Source organism: Syngnathus typhle, linkage group LG7 (genome assembly GCF_033458585.1).
Source record: "Syngnathus typhle isolate RoL2023-S1 ecotype Sweden linkage group LG7, RoL_Styp_1.0, whole genome shotgun sequence".
NCBI classification, from domain to species: domain Eukaryota; kingdom Metazoa; phylum Chordata; class Actinopteri; order Syngnathiformes; family Syngnathidae; genus Syngnathus; species Syngnathus typhle.
This window is the reverse complement of record NC_083744.1, coordinates 2,735,791-2,753,243: the sequence shown is the minus strand read 5'-3', so window position 1 is coordinate 2,753,243 and position 17,453 is coordinate 2,735,791. Positions and strand designations below refer to the sequence as shown.

General features: G+C 46.7%; 1 protein-coding gene across 9 annotated transcripts in view; it reads left to right on the top strand.

Annotated features, from left to right (window-relative positions):
- LOC133157566 (anoctamin-1-like) overlaps positions 1-17,453 on the top strand; it is a 149,053-nt gene that overhangs the window by 82,303 nt on the left and 49,297 nt on the right. The gene's annotated exons all lie outside the window — the stretch shown is intronic.

The window sequence follows — 17,453 nt, the reverse complement described above, 5'->3', positions numbered from 1 at the left end:
AAATACAGGATCGTCAACTGTATGACTGGTTCCATTAAGGATATATGTGAATGTATTGCCATAGAAATGTTTATAGAGCTCCTAGGTCCAGTATTGATACATTTAAAGAAATAATGGAAAATATCTTTGCAAACATTGAGCAGAAGGTCACTTTTATTTGTGGTGATTACAACATAGATCTATTAAAACCTAATAATTTACCAGCCATTGATGAATTCACTGCTACAATGTACAATATGGGCCTTTATCCGACCATGACAAAACCCAGCAGAATAACATCCCAATCAGCTACAATTATAGATAACGTATTTACTAATAAGTTGGAAGACAACATGGTAAGTGGACTACTAATAAATGATATAAGTGACCATCTGCCAGTGTTTGTCTTTTATGACTGTGATTATAAAAGGCCTAAGAAGGAAAATTTACTAAGACAGAGGAGAGTAAGAACGGACGATACCCTTGAAGTATTGAGATCTGAACTACTGAGGCAGGATAGGCGAAAAGGATATGAAGCAATGGATGTTGACTCCGCTTATGACTCTTTGTTGAAAACGTTTATGACCATATACGACAGAAGCTGTCCAATGCAACAAAGTAAATATACAACTAAAAAAAAGAACAACTTGTATAAGCAATTCATAAAACATAGAACTAGAAAAATGAAATCAAATATAAAATATATAAAAACAAACTAACTGATATATTAAGAAAATAAAAGAAGGTTATTATAATATAGTGCTGGAAAATAACAAAGACAATATAAAGGGTACATGGAATATATTACCGTTTTTTTCCGTGTATAGTGCGCCCCCATGTATAATACGCACCCTAAAAATGGCATGCTGATGCTGGAAAAAAGCCTTTACCCATGTATAATACGCACCCAATTTTTATGAATTTTTTTTTATGAAATTTTTTTTTTTTTTTTTTTTTTTAAGTCCCAATGATCGTCACACACGCAGGGAGGCATCGGGTCCCATTTTTATAGTCTTTGGTATGGTCTTAACTAGGCTGGATGTAATTTTTTTTGTTGGCGTTGATTTCTCCGACTGCCCATAAACGCACCACCGCGCTCCGTGCGCGCACGGGAAAGAGGCGTGCGGACATGAAAAAGGCGGCTCTGTATGGGAGAGACGTTGAAGAGGAATAAAAACACCCTTGGAAACCAAAACTTGGTGATTTCAAGTTTCATTTCGAGGGACATTTGTCACGTCTCGTCCCCAGTTTTGCTATGTGTCTAGGTTGCCATAGTTTCTGTTCGCGTCGCCCCTCTCTTCCTGTGTCACCTCAATCGATGTAACGTGTTTTGTATTTAAGTCCTGTCTGCCCCTCGCTCACCGTCGGATCATTGCATGTGTTACTGTCATGATGTCTGTTTGCTTTCTGTTCCTGTCTTTGGTAATGTCACTCTGTCTTTTTGTTCCACGTCTTTGTCGGTCAGTCTTGTTGTTGGTTTTGTTTTCTAAAAAAAAAAAATAATAATTAAAAAAAAAATAATTAAAAATTTTTTGTACCCATGTATAATGCGCACCCCAGATTTTAGGACAATAAATTCGTTAAATTTTGCGCACTATACACGGAAAAAAACGGTATATTATTTATTTATAGGTTATCTACTCACTTATGCAGTTTATGGTCAAATAATGAAAAAATGCTCTAAAAAATTTTTTTTCATTATATGTAATGGGAAAAATGATTCGGAATTCGAACGATTCACTTCTCGATGTCACGATTGGGGTGTGGAAATGGAGCAGGGCGACCAAGTGCAGCTTGGACCAGGGTTTATTGAAGCAAACTCAAACTAACAGACTTGGTACACTGACATAACTGACTAACAAAACCAACAACAGGAATTGAACAGAGAGGTGAGACAAAAGACAGGAACCAAACAAACCTCATGACAGTAAACTTCATCAACAATGCTCCGAAAGGGAGTGACACACAGACAGGACTTAATATACAAGATAGGTAACAAGAGGCAGGTGAGAATGATCACACTGATCATGGGCACACTGGAGGGGTGGGGCGAGCACACAGCACACTGACAAACTATGGACATGATCACACAGGAGGGGAGGGGCGAGCACACAGACATGATCGGGGATGAGTCGTGGGGGGGGGGGGGGGAACACACCAGTACAGACGACCCTACTGGTCCTTGGAATAGCCTGAACCGCGCACGGCGGCGACTGGGGAAACAACCGCACTCGGCGGAGACTTGGGGCACAGAACCGCACTCGGGCGGCGACTTGAGGCACAGAACCGCACTCAGGCGGCGACTTGGGGCACAGAACCGCACTTGGGCGGCGACTTGGGGAACCGAACCGCACTCGGGCGGCGACTTGGGGAACCGAACCGCACTCGGGCGGCGACTTGGGGAACCGAACCGCACTCGGGCGGCGACTTGGGGAACCGAACCGCACTCGGGTGACGACTTGGGGAACCGAACCGCACTCGGGCGGCTACTTGGGGAACCAAACCGCACTCGGGCGGCGACTTGGGGAACCGAACCGCACTCGAGCGGCGACTTGGGGAACCGAACCGCACTCGGGCGGCGACTAGGGGAACCGAACCGCACTCGGGCGGCGACTAGGGGAACCGAACCGCACTCAGGCGGAGACTTGGGGAACCGAACCGCACTCAGGCGGCGACTAGGGGAACCGAACCGCACTCGGGCGGCGACTAGGGGAGCCGAACCGCACTCGGGCGGCCACTAGGGGAACCGAACCGCACTCGGGCGGCAACTAGGGGAACCGAATTGCACTCGGGCGGCAACTAGGGGAACCGAACCGCACTCGGGCGTCCACTCACACAAAACCGCACTCGGGCGGCTACGCACACAAAACCGCACTCGGGCGGCTACTCACACAAAGCCGCACTCGGGCGGCTAAAAAAAAGTCCTCGCCGCAATCAGCAGCACTTGAAAGTCCGGACTGCAATCAGCGGCATTCGTACGCCAGAGCTGCACACAGCAGCACGAGTCAGCGTTTCAACAGTGGGAGCAGGGTCTGCGACAATCGCGGGTCCGGCGCAGCTGGCTTGTAATCTGGCGACGCCCGCAGATCCTGCGACGCTGGGGGGGAGCCCGATGGCGACCGCGAGTCTGATGATGCCGGGAGGCACTCCGATTGCGACCGCGGGTCCGGCGTCGCGGGAGCGAAGTCCGATGTGACAAAGGGCAGCCTTGGCGGAGTCCAACCCTCACTGGGAACAAATCCGACTTACTGCCGGAAATGCGGACCAAACTCTGGCATCGGTGATACAGGGATCGAACCCCCCTTATCAGTTGGCTCGGTACCCCGTACTCCCGAAGCACCCCCCACAGAACCTCCCGAGGGACACGGTCGAACGCCTTCTCCAAGTCCACAAAACACATGTGGACTGGTTGGGTGAACTCCCATGCACCCTCGAGGATCCTGCTGAGGGTGAAGAGCTGGTCCACTGTTCCATGGCCAGGACGAAAGCCACACTGTTCCTCCTGAATCCGAGGTTCGACCTCCCGACGGACCCTCCTCTCCAGCACCCCTGAATAGACCTTACCAGGGAGGCTGAGGAGTGTAATTCCCCTGTAATTGGAACACACCCTCCGGTCCCCCTTCTTAAAGAGGGGAACCACCACCCCAATCTGCTAATCCAGAGGCACTGTCCCCGATGTCCACGCGATGTTGTAGGGACGTGTCAGCCATGACAGCCCCACATCCAGAGCCCTTAAGAAATCCGGGCGGATCTCATCCACCCCCGGGGCCTCGCCACCGAGGAGTTTTTTAACTACCTCAGTGACTTCGACCCCAGAGATTGGAGAGTCCGCCTCAGAGTCCCCAGGCCCTGCTTCCGCAATGGAAGGTGTGTAGGTGGAATTGAGGAGGTCTTCAAAGTATTCTCCCCACCGACACACGACGTCCCGAGTCGAGGTCAGCAGCACGCCATCTCCACTGTAAACAGTGTTGACGTTGCACTGCTTCCCCCTCCTGAGACGCCGGATGGTGGACCAGAATTTCCTCGAAGCCGTCCGGAAGTCATTCTCCATGGCCTCGCCAAACTCTTCCCACGCCCGGGTTTTTGCCTCAGCAACCGCCGAAGCCGCGTTCCGCTTGGCCACCCGGTACCTGTCAGCTGCCTCCGGAGTCCCGCAGGCCAAAACGGCCCGATAGGACTCCTTCTTCAGCTTGACGGCATCCCTTACCGCCGGTGTCCACCTGTGGGTTCGGGGATTGCCGCCATGACAGGCACCAATGACCTTACGGCCACAGCACCGGTCGGCCGCTTCAACAATGGAGGCGCGGAACAAGGTCCACTCGGACTCAATGTCCCCCGCCTCCCCCGGGACGTGGGAAAAGCTCTGCCGGAGGTGGGAGTTGAAGCTCTTCCTGACAGGGGATTCCGCCCTCCGTGAGTCATCACCTTATCGTGGTGGAGGGGTTCGCGTGCCCCTATGATCCTAGGAGCCATGTTGTCTGGGGCTTCATGCCCCTGGTAGGGTCACCCATGGTAAACGGGTCCTAAGTGAGGGGCCAGACAAAGCACGGCTCACACGAGCCCCTTATGACGAATAAAATATATGGATCTCGTTTTCCCTCGCCCGGACGTGGGTCACCGGGGCCCCCCTCTGGAGCCAGGCCTGGAGGCGGGGCTCGAAGGCAAGCGTCTGGTGGCCGGGCCTTCGCCCATGGGGCCCGGCCGGGCACAGCCCGAAAAGGAAACGTGGGTCCCCCTTCCCATGGGCTCACCACCTGTGGAGGGGCCAAAGGGGTCGGGTGCAGTGCGAGCTGGGCGGCGGCCAAAGTCAGGGACCTTGGCGGTCTGATCCCCGGCTGCAGAAGCTGTCACGACTCGCCCCAATCATGTCCATATTGTGATAGTGTCTGTCCGTGTGTCTGTGTGCTCGCCCCTCCCCTCCTATGTTCCAATGATCAGTGTGATCATTCTCACCTGCCTCTCATTTCCAGTCTTGTATTTAAGTCCTGTCTCCGTGTCACTCCCCTGTCGGTTCATTGCTAATGTCACCCGGTCCCTTTGTCTCACATCTCGTTCAGTTTCTGTTGTTGGTTTGGTTGCAAGTTATGTCTGTTTACCGAGTCTGTCTGTAAGTTCCTGCAATAAACCCTGGTCCAAGCTGCACTTGGTCGCCCTGCTCCATCTTTCACTCCCGATCCTGACAGAAGCTGGCTCTTGGGACATGGAATCTCACCGATAGGCTAGATACAATTAAATGCATGTACTTGAATTGAGACCAAACGATTTTTTCGAGTGTACTAATGTATTCTTTTTAATAACGTCACCAAAAGAGCCATATCTGGCTCGAGAAAGCATAGGTTCCCGAAGCCTGCACTAGGGCCTGCAATGAATTTGCCTCTTTCTTCACTGGCAAAATTCAGAAAATTAGACAAACGGTCACTACCTTCATTGCAGGTACAGGATATGTGTCAGCCCAGTGTGAACCCAAAATCACTTGGGATGGGATGACACAATTTGATCCAATCAACCATACAAACCTGGAGGACAACATCTGAAATCCTCCTCCTGCTGTTTGGATATTCTGCCAACAAGCTTTTTGAAAACAGTTTCTAACTCAGGGGTGGGCAAACTTTTTGACTCGCGGGCCGAACTGGGTTCTAAATTTGGACCGGAGGGCCGAACCAGGAGCAGATGGACGTAGTGTTTGTGTGAAGTAATACAAGCGACCTGTAAAGGTCATTGCATAAAATATTTTGGCCTTCAGTAGGTAGTAAAGCATGGATATTCCAAACATGTTTTTTGAAAACAAATGCATTTATTAACAGCATTAAAAAAAAGAAAATCACTAAAAAACTGCTATCAGTGATTCTCATAAAATACGACACTGTTATTATGAATAACAGTCTCCATCACTTCAGTGCCTGCAGGTCAGAATAATGTCAAACGGCAAACATTCTGACCAAATATATCAGCTTGAAGAATCGGTGAAAGCATACATCCAAATAAAGTAATCAAAACGGCAACACGGTGAGGGGTATCTGAAAATTAGAGCAGAGTTTTAACTCACAAACACCTGGTAAGAGAGGTGAGGAAACGAGAAACACTTCCTTAAAGTAAGCCTTAAGACATTTATAGGTTAAGATTAGTTGCAAACAGCTGGTGCATCAATGTCCTTGAGCATCCTGCATTGTTTGATAATGAGAATGGTTGCTAGTTTCAATCCCTGCTATGTGTACAAATCATATTCAAAATGCATTTTTTTACAACAAACTTGAGACCCTCCCCTTCATTTTCAGTGGGAACAGTGTTGTTGGTCTCCCTTTTTTGCTATTGCGTCATAGTCTGGAGTAAAATTTGTTGTGGCAATTTTTAGGAGAGATCCGAGGTGTTGGTCCGTTTACCTTGATCTGTGACGAGTTGATGTTGATGTTCATGTGGCTGAACGTCACGTCGCGTATGTTGAGCCAAATTGGCCACTCTTTTTTAAACACTCGGCGCTGTGTCCACCTTGCTTTTCCTTGGGCGACTCATTTTATTAGAAGGATTCCAGGGGAAGGTTTGTGGGTGGCTTTAGCGTAAAACTGTATCTGAAATCTCAGCGCGCGAATTACAAGAATGCTGTCGTCACAGCCCACGCTCTAAATTCGGGACTGATACAAATAGAGCGCGAGTGTGCCATGTCTGTACTACTGAGTACGTACACGCACTTGTGAGTGTGCACCGAGCTTTCTGACACGGCTTCCGGTAGTAAATGCGCAGGCGAGCGGTTCCCCGTCTACTGGGGAACCGCAGTCATTGCAGGCAACCCCCCCAAAAAAATGTTTAATAATACAATTTATTCTGGGTTGGCGGGCCGGATTAAACGGTCCCGTGGGCCGGATGTGGCCCGCGGGCTGTAGTTTGCCCACCCCTGTTCTAACTGCATGTCTTCACATCTCATGTACATTGTAAACATATAATATTTCTCAGGTGTTGTCAGGTTTATTTCGCTGACTGAATACGTGAATAGAAGAGCAACAGCAAACAAACCACAAGTGAGACAGAAATATTAAGTCTTTTCTCGCGAGGAGTGCAGTACAGATCCTTCACAACAATCTCACTACACTAAAATATCTGTATGCACTCCCGCTCTTTTTATTTGGATTTGCCCTACCCACAGTGTGAGACAAGAGCCAACTAAGGGGAAGGGGGAGGCATGTGGGCCTTGTCTCGTAAGCAAAAAAATCACTAGGTGTTTACATACTGATAAGAACATCTGGGAAGACGAGTTTGAGTGGACTGGATACAGAAGAAAAAAACCTTTGACCTCTAGTAAAAACATAGCAAGGGAAGTTTTACGACATTGTGTAGGATGCAACAAGCTAAGTTATTTATTACTGGTTATATACATTCCAACCTAATCCTACAATAAAGATAGTTAGGAAAAACCCTGACTTTAATGGTCACTTGGAGGTTCATCTGGGGTGCAAGACAGCAATGAGGCATGTTGTCTAACAAAGTGGTCATTGTCAGAAAGGAACGGTAGATGTCTTCCTTTTTGTTGAGTTGTCACTGAGTTGCCAGCTACGTCCTGTCTGACCCAGCTGTAATCTCTCTTCTATGGTACATCATAAAAACAGCAAGGCCAAACAGCGAGCATCTCTTGCAGGACTATTGGGGTAAAGCATTGATTAGAGAACGCATGATAACATATATATACATTTTTCTAACAATTCCCCCCTGTTTATCATAAGTTCTCAGAGAGCATCTCATCACCTAAAATCGGCCACTTCAAAAAGATTTTCAGCCGTAGGATCATAATTCATAAGAACAAATTTACACCCGGGAGGAGATTGAGCCGTAATAATCAACGTCAGAGTCGGGAAACAAATCGGACAGGTTTACCACAGGAGCTTCAAAGATGGAGCCATCGCCAGAGCGACAACCCTCGTCAGACGCAAAGTCTTCCCCTTGGAGCAACAGAAAAGTCTCAGCCGCTGGAGAGATAGCAGTTGTAATTAACCTGTTAATTAGAGACCGGAGACACGGAATACAACAACATCCACACAAGGTCAAAACAGCAGAAAAAACGGCAAGGGAGACTAGGACCGAGGACACCAGGGTACGGTACTTTCCGAACACGTTTAGCCAGTCGTTCCAAACCTCCGTGTTCACTCCACTGTGTTCCTTCATTTTCCCATTCAAGGTCCTCAGGCCCTCAAGGGCCTGGGACAGGCTTCCATCAGCGGCAGTATTATTTGGAATAAACGTGCAGCACTGCTCACCAAACATGGCGCAGACACCACCCTCCTTTGAGAGCAGCATGTCAAGGGCCATTCGGTTCTGGAAAGCCATGAGGGAAGTTGCAGCCAGTTGGGAGTGGACCGCCCTGAAACCCGCCTCGGTCCAATTTCCAAGCCTCTGCACGTTGTAATGGATGTAGTTGATTCTGTCGACATTTTTGTTAAGAGTACACCACCAACACAGGGCGGATTCAAAACCAGCTGCTATCTGATTCACCAGCTTATACTCATCCGGTACTCCCCTGGGAACACCAATGGCATCTATGTATGTTGGATCTGTTGCGCCCAGCCATTCAGCGCTTCGCTTCGTCCTTAACCAGAATTTGGGTACCATGGATTTAACAAAAGATCCCAGATCATAAGGAGTCATGGGAATCAATTGAACAGGAAGCAAAAGGGTCACCAAAGCGCAAATTCCAGAGCTATTGAAAGGCAACCTATCATAAAGTTCGTTACTATTACACCAAAACCAAATATCACTACGAGCAATGGGTAAAAAAGGGGCAGTAACATTAATCAGGGAAGCACACATTGGTGCGGCTAGAGCACCCAGCTTCACACCGGTACCAGGCAGCTTGAAGCACGTGAAATTACCCTTAGCTACAGTGGAAGAAAAAAGGGGTTTATTTTTTGTTATGGGGGAAACGGGATAAATCCTATCCCATATAAAACAATCATGAGCAGGTGGTATGGATGAGTTCAACATTAAAACAACAGCACACTTTGGAACAACGTTTGCAGGTATAATTCTTAAAAGGGGTCTTGGTCCCATACACACAACGCAACTGGTGTTAGCCATCTTAGCGGCTTGTTCAGTCATAAGGAGCCAGTTGTTAGTCTGACCACTTATACCTGTGGAGGCCATGAAATAGCTGTCTATATCAGTGAGGCGCACACTCGTGATCTTCACCCCAACTGTTTCAGTATAATTATTCATACCGGGACGGTCGGCCACCGACATAGTTTTGTTAATGCAGATTACGACAGGGAAATGAGGATCAACACCGGAGGACCAAGCCCACAACTGAAACCCCCAACAGGAAGTGTTAAACAAAGTGGCATTTGGAGGCCGAATTTGGCCATCAGGGAGTGCAAAGGTCAAAAGGAGGCTTGTGCCTTGGTTTTTTAAAGTTACTCGCCTAGCAAAAAACACAGCCTCTTCACTGGATCCAGAGGGCCAATATTCTAACGCTTGTGTGGTGACAAGGGTGCTCCAGTCAGTGCTAACTGGATGACCAGTTAAATACCACCAATATCCGAGCCATTTGTCCCCAGTAGTGGGGTGGCCATTTTGAAAACCCTTTAAACTCTTCATAGGTAAGGTAATAGTGGAAGATGTGTTAGGAGCCACAGTGAACATTAATGAGTTATTGTAAGTCCAAGACAAAAGCCACGGTACGCAAGTCGGAGTGTGGATAATGTGAGGCGTGCAGACAACATGATCAAAAGGGGGTTGGGCGTCACGCTTACGTCTAGCAGTCTCATCCCATGAACTATATTGGTTAGTATGAGCGCTAGCCAGGTTAGTGTTTTTCTGATGAAAAGAGGTTAGAGGCCGATAGCACACAACCCATGCTACTACAGCAACACACGTGAGAACAGTCATCCAGAAGGCGCAGGCCCGCACTCTCTCAAAGGATTTATACAGTAACATCCTAATTCTAATTTTTAATCCTAACCTTTATTTTTAGATCTCCCCAGAGTCAACGCCCTGAGCTTCAGGTTGGTGTCTTGGAATTCTTCTGCTAGCTTTCGTGTCAACCCTGGATCTTGACACCAGGATCAGGCACTATTACCAGACTTTGCTCACCTTCCGTACTTAGGTTGGATCTGTGGAGATCACCTTTTTACAATGAGATAAATGAATCCACGTGTTGCGTTCAGCTATTTTCAAGGCATGAGGCGTTGTGAGCAATACCAAAAAGGGACCTTCCCACTTGGGTGAATGCCAATTCTTCTTCTTGATACTCTTGATCAAGACCCAGTCTCCCGGTACCACTTTGGGGTCTTCCTGCGGAGAAATGGGGTCATTATCAGTGTTAATGGTCTGGTTCTTGTGACGTTCTAGCATTTTCCTCATGTAATCGGCTAATGTGGCTTCTTCAGGGATGTCCCATGTGTTTTTAAACTGAGGAAGCCTATAAGGTTTTCCAAAAACGATTTCGTAGGGAGTTAGCCCCGTTGTACTTGTTATATTAATGTACATTTTGACCAAGTCTAAACACTGAGTCCATGGTCGTTTGGTTTCTTCCATACATTTCTTTAGCCTGTTTTTTATAGTTCCATTAAATCTCTCAACCAGGCCTGCAGATTGTGGTCGGTATGAGCAATGATTTTTTATATTTATGTGGAACATTCTCCCAATATTTTGTACTACCTGATTAACAAAATGTTGACCATTGTCACTATAAATTGTTTCTGGAATACCATATCTTGGAATGATATCTTTGCATAAGGCTTTTGCCACTGTGAGTGCATCAGCATGTTTGGTAGGAAAAATTTCTACCCATTTAGAAAACGCATCTATTATGACCAGACAATATTCTTTTCCTTCGCTTTTATTTAATTGGATATAATCCATATGTATTGTCTGAAACGGATATAATGGAGTCGGGAACTTCCCTCTCCGAGGTCTTAAATTACCTTGTGGATTATGTTTAGCACAGATCAAACATGCTCTACAAAATTGCTGTGAAAAACCCGCAAATCCGTATGCTGTGTAAATAGCTTCAACTTGTTTGACCATACCCCCCGTCGAGACATGGGTGACTCCATGACTCGAAATAGCAGCCCACTTAAACAAGTTCCGAGGCAAAACCGGCTTGCCCAGAGGTCACACAAAAAGGCCATCGTTGTTTTTTATTGCCCCTCGCCTCTCCCAAGAGAGCCGCTCCTGAGAGGGGCTCTGAGACTGCATGTCAAGCAGCACGTCAGAGGAGACGTGTGACATCGAACCACAATCAGTGGAAGACGAGAGGACATGGAGCAGGCCCTCTGCGGCAGCCTTGGCAGATTTATCAGCAAAAGCATTACCAAGTGAAACAGGATCAGTCCTGGTAGTGTGAGCAGCACATTTGCAGACTGCCACCCTAGCGGGCAACTGCACAGCGTCCAAAAGTTGAGGCAGCAATGTAGAATGGGTAACGGGCTTGCCCGTAGAAGTTATCATGCCACGGTTGCTCCATTGTTGAGCAAAAACGTGCACCGTAGCAAAGGCATACTGGCTATCAGTCCAAATAGTGACAGACTTGTTGGCAAACATTTTGCAAGCCTCAGTGAGAGCAATGAGTTCAGCGGCCTGTGCTGACATATGGGATGGCAGTTTGACAGCTCTTAAAACCTCAGTAGCAGAGACAACGGCATACCCAGAGAGGGTCACGCCAAGTTCACTTTTCTTTGACGACCCATCAACAAAAACCACATGACTGTCAGGTAAAGGTGTGTCTTCCAGATCGGGTCGAGCCTTCGCAACTTGCTGAGCAGCATCAACACAATCATGGAATTCGCCATCGTCAGGAAGGGAAATAAGAGTAGCAGGATTGAGTGTCGTGCACCTTTCAACAGTCAAATGCGGCTGAGAAAGCAACGTAGCCATGCACGACAGATGACGTGCAGGCGACAAGAAGGTCATATTTGTTTGCAGCAAAAGAGCCGAGACCGCATGGGGAACCTTCAGAGTCAAAGGATGAAATAACACAACACTAGCACTGCTTTCCACAGCAATGGAGGCCGCCACCACGGCCCTCACACATGGCGGGAGAGCACAAGCAACACTATCCAATTTCGAAGAATAAAAGGCAATAGGTCGAAACTTTGAGCCATGCGATTGAAGCAAAACAGAGGTCATATAATGACCTTTGCAATCAACAGTTTGAACAAACGCTTTATCATAGTTAGGTAGGGCCAGAGTGGAGCTGGAGACCAGAGCCTGCTTGATTAGCACAAAAGCATCCTCAGCTTCGGGAGTCCATTTTAATTGAGTGGACATTGAGATGTTCTCTTCATACATCAATTTGGACAGAGGAGCAACAATATGTGCATAGTCAGGTATCCAGCTTCTACAATAACCCGTGAGCCCCAAAAAAGACATCATTTGTTTCTTTGTGAGTGGTTTAGGAGCTAGCAAAATAGAGGTCTTCCTACTTTCAACTATAGTCCGACCTTGGGAACTCAGATTGTGGCCTAAATATTTTATTTCAGTTGACCACAACTGGAGTTTATTTTTGCTGACTTTGTGGCCTTCTTTTGCCAAGTGATGCAGCACTGCAAGCGTGTCTGTCTGACAAGAGGCATAATCAGGGGACGCCACCAAAATGTCATCAACATAGAGCAAAATCTGACTCCCCATTGGTGGGACAAATTTCGCCATGCTGGCTGCCATCACCTGCGAGTAAATTGTAGGGCTTTCACAGTACCCCTGAGGCAATCGGGTAAAGGTGTACCTCAAACCAGCATATGTGAAAGCAAACCAAAACTGACTTTCTTCAGCAATAGGGACAGAGAAAAAGGCATTGCTAATGTCAATTACTGAAAATATCTTCGCATCAGGTGTTAACGAATTCAACAGGGTATGCGGGTCAGGGACACAAGGTGCTCTTTGAATGACAGCATTGTTCACAGCTTGCAAATCTTGCACCAATCTCCACCCGACAGAAGGTAGTGCCTTTTTCACAGGGAAAATTGGAGTATTGCAAGGAGAATCAGGGCAAGGAATGATGACACCTGCCCTTAATAAATCAGAAATAACAGGTGCAATACCCTGCAAGGCATCGGGTTTCAATGGGTACTGTCTCACACAAGGGCGGTATTCATTTTTAGGTCTAATAACAACAGGAAGTGCTCCTTTCACTAAACCTACATCAGAGGGACCTGTCGACCAAAGTTCACTTGGAATCCCAGCGAGGATCTGCTCGTCATCGGACGACAGCACAAAATGTCAAAATGAGGATGCTTTCTCAGAACAGGAGTCAACGTGAACTCCACTAACAAATTGTTAGGGTGGTGTTCACTCTAACTTATTTTGCAAGGACCACACTGGAGACAAGTTAGTCGTTTTAGACACCTGCAGGCGGAGAGTTCACTCGTCGCTGTGCTCTCAGCGATAGTCGAATGAAAATCTCACTCAGGCCTCGTCAGGCGCTTATTTATTGAGAGAAACAAAGTGGGGGTTTGGGAATACACAGGTTGGGGTGAAGCAGCCGGTCCCTGCTGATCAAAGCATAGCAGGGGACCTTTTACGACGTTCTGTAAACAAAGCAACTTTGATTGCTTCCTCTGCAGCTAGTCAATAAGTTGAAATGATCTTAGCACTTTGGTAAACTAATTTTGTCTAGACAGGACAAACTAGTTAAATTATTACAGGTTATATTCCAACATAATCATACGATGAAGATATTCTGCAAACCCTAACACAAATGACAGGACCTGGTTCATGTTTTGTTTAAAAAACTTAGTAGAAGGACTATAAAAGGAGTCAGGCCCAACTTGAGTCCAATCAGAAGCCACCAGTGCATCTCTGGCCATAAATCCCAAACTCTGCCATGTGGCCGTAAAAGGCCGAAACAATGAGATGTGGAGCGGAGTGGGAGACATGTGTAATTTCTGCACTTCAGAGGGAGCCGGCCCTATGACAACACAGGCACGGCTTTCACCATCATGCAGGAGGAAAGATGCCTTCAAGGAGGCAGGCGTAACAGCCTCAAGCATGTTCTCGTAGTTGTGATCAGGACCAGGCGTGTCTTTATGCCACATGGTTACGTGCAGGTTGGTTGGGTCCATCGCCTGTTCAGGGCAGCGCAACAGGGTGCCTGCCTGGGCTAAAAGAGGGGTTCCAAACTGCACAACTTCTGCATCAGTCAAATCCAATGAATAGAAATAATAGCAATGAAACTGACCAAAAATCTGTAATTGATGTCGCCTTTTGACAACGATTTTGTCATTAATGGGCACAAGGGAAAGACTAAGTGCAGTGAGAGCATCTCTTCCTAGCAAATTAACAGGGCAATTGGGCATCAGCAAAATGGGAATGCAACAACTTTCCCCTTCTGGGTCCCGTATCCAGACTGGACGAGACTGGGGTACTGGGGTTGTCACACCATTTGCCGCTCTCACCCAGAAAGTCTTTCCTCCTTCTCGCACATCAGCAGGTATGTCGCGACATGTGGTCACACACGCGCCTGAGTCACACAAAAACGTTATGGGAGTCCCATTTACCATCAAAGTTATCAAAGGTTTCTCTACATTGTTCATCAACAAGTCCTGAATGTTCAAATCTACATCAGCAGGGGGAGCTGTCGCCAGGACAGCCTTTTCAATTTTCTGTTGACCATCGGTTAGTCATAAGGGAGGATCAGCCTGACCCTTATGGGGATTTGGACAGTATTTTGCTATATGGCCCTCTTTGCCACATGACCAACAAAGAGGAGGTCGGGAGTCATATCGCTTTGACTGACCCTGGGCGGGCTGGCAGTTTGGGTCATAATCGAGCGCACCACGATTATACCCTCCTCTGCCTCTGCCACGGAAATTCTCACGACCGCGCCCTCTCCGGCGTGGTTCGAAGGTTCTGTTTTGATAAAACACCTCAGATGAATCATCATTTGCAAAAAAGATGGCGGCCACTTTCCCTTTTTCTTTTCCCTTTTTTAAATTGACAACCTTTTCAGCGTGTATAGCATGATCAATAAATTGTGGCAATGTAGAGGTTGGGAAAGTGATCATGTGTTTAGCAACCCAGCTTTGGATTGCCGGTCGTGAATTTGCATGTAGAGCATTTTTGAGTTGTTGGTTATAGACATCAGTACCAGGCTCCAAACCACTATTGGCTTTGAACACCTTCTCCAATCTGTGTCTATAATCTTCAAACAACTCATCCTCTTTTTGTTTGGTTCGGCCAATATCTGTATAATTTGCTCTACGTTGAAATTTTATTTTTATCCTACCCAATAGTTGGTCAATTTGAGTTTTCAATGCCACACCATTATATTCTAATGGACGGCCTTGGTCATCAAAAGGATTCCACCCGCCCTTGACACTGGCCCAATCTTTGGTCAAGGTTGCCATAAAAACCTGCTGCACCTCATCACCTCTCAAGTTATAGGAAGCAATGAGTTGTATTATGTCGGTGCAGTATTGTTCAACGTCTTCAGAAGGCAATGCCATTCCTTCTGTAGCTGATTTTACATCGGCTTGTGTCCATGTTCTGTATACTAAAATTGTGGGGCCCCCGTCATCATGAGGATTTGCTACTTGAATCATTGGGTAAGCGTCAGCTACTTCCGCTCCCATGTAGCCTGGGCCGCAGCTTGCCGCGGGGGCTGAGGGAGAGGGAGCTTCTGACTTCACGCGGCTCCGCGTCACCATGGCATGAGCAGAATCACTATATTTTGGAGGATCATCTGCGCTTGACAATTTGGGGTACAAAGTTGGAAAAGATGGTTCGCTTTGGCGTCCCACAACTTCTTTCTTTGTAATTTGATCATCCTTTTCATCTTCATTTATCACACCCTCAGCTACGGCCCTCAAGCGAGGCCGCGCTGATGTTGTTTCATCATCTTCCTGCCTATGCAACAACAAGCTCTCTTTGGATTTTTCTTCACTCCCCTTATTCTTCAATTTTTCTTTCAATTGTCCACATTTTCTTTTCTCAGCTTCCAATTCCCATTGTACTATTAAATGATACCCGTCTTTATTCTTTTTATCCGCGCCACACTTGGCTTTAATTGATTGCTTTAGGTCATTTAATGATTTTGAGCTCAGCTGGCCATCAAAGTTGTAATCGGTTATCCATTTGTCAAGATATTTTACATTTTCTGGGTCGACCCATTCCATTAATTTCCAATCCTTGCATTTTAGTTTATGTCGGGGTAGGGACTTTCGCTTACTATTTAAGTTTCCCATAGTTTATTTTTCTAAATTTTGGAGTTGGTAGTTTAAATGGCACCTACAGTGTCCTAAAACCAACTTTATTCACAGGACAGTGGTAAAAAATTCAATGTGTGGTAAGTCTCCTTTCACCTCCCCCGAGTTGATGCCTCTGCACCTACACAAAGCCACCGTTTACAATCCTGTGTGTTTATATAGAGGAGCGCTCAAATGAGATCACTCTCAGTCAAACCGTACACAAGCATACCACGCGCGATTTTTGTTAATAACAGAGGAGTCTGCCCCTCCTGCTGCGGAATTTAACTAACATAAAACGTTAGGGGGCTCCACATCCGCCCCTGCAGAATTTAACTGTTTTTAGTTGTACTTGATAGGGTCTAGAATTCTCAAGGTTTTTTTTTGGTTTTGTTTTTTTAATAACAGAGGAGTCCGCCCCTCCTGCTGCAGAATTTAACTAGCTTGAAAGCTAGGGGGCTCCACATCCGCCCCTGCGGAATTTAACTGTTTCTATTTAGTAGAATTAATATTCCTACTCACGGTCTGCTGATTCTCTTCCTCGGAAGATCTCGTCAACCCTCCCGGTATCCAGCCGGACTGATCGAGACAGTCCCGTCAAAGGGCTTTTGTTTACCTCGGCCGAGGATTTTCGCCTGCGTCGAAGAGTCCGCTGGACCCGCCAGGTGTGTCGAGATCCCGGAACGAGCCCCCAATTTCTGTCAGGTTTATTTCGCTGACTGAATACGTGAATAGAAGAGCAACAGCAAACAAACCACAAGTGAGACAGAAATATTAAGTCTTTTCTCGCGAGGAGTGCAGTACAGATCCTTCACAACAATCTCACTACACTAAAATATCTGTATGCACTCCCGCTCTTTTTATTTGGATTTGCCCTACCCACAGTGTGAGACAAGAGCCAACTAAGGGGAAGGGGGAGGCATGTGGGCCTTGTCTCGTAAGCAAAAAAATCACTAGGTGTTTACATACTGATAAGAACATCTGGGAAGACGAGTTTGAGTGGACTGGATACAGAAGAAAAAAACCTTTGACCTCTAGTAAAAACATAGCAAGGGAAGTTTTACGACATTGTGTAGGATGCAACAAGCTAAGTTATTTATTACTGGTTATATACATTCCAACCTAATCCTACAATAAAGATAGTTAGGAAAAACCCTGACTTTAATGGTCACTTGGAGGTTCATCTGGGGTGCAAGACAGCAATGAGGCATGTTGTCTAACAAAGTGGTCATTGTCAGAAAGGAACGGTAGATGTCTTCCTTTTTGTTGAGTTGTCACTGAGTTGCCAGCTACGTCCTGTCTGACCCAGCTGTA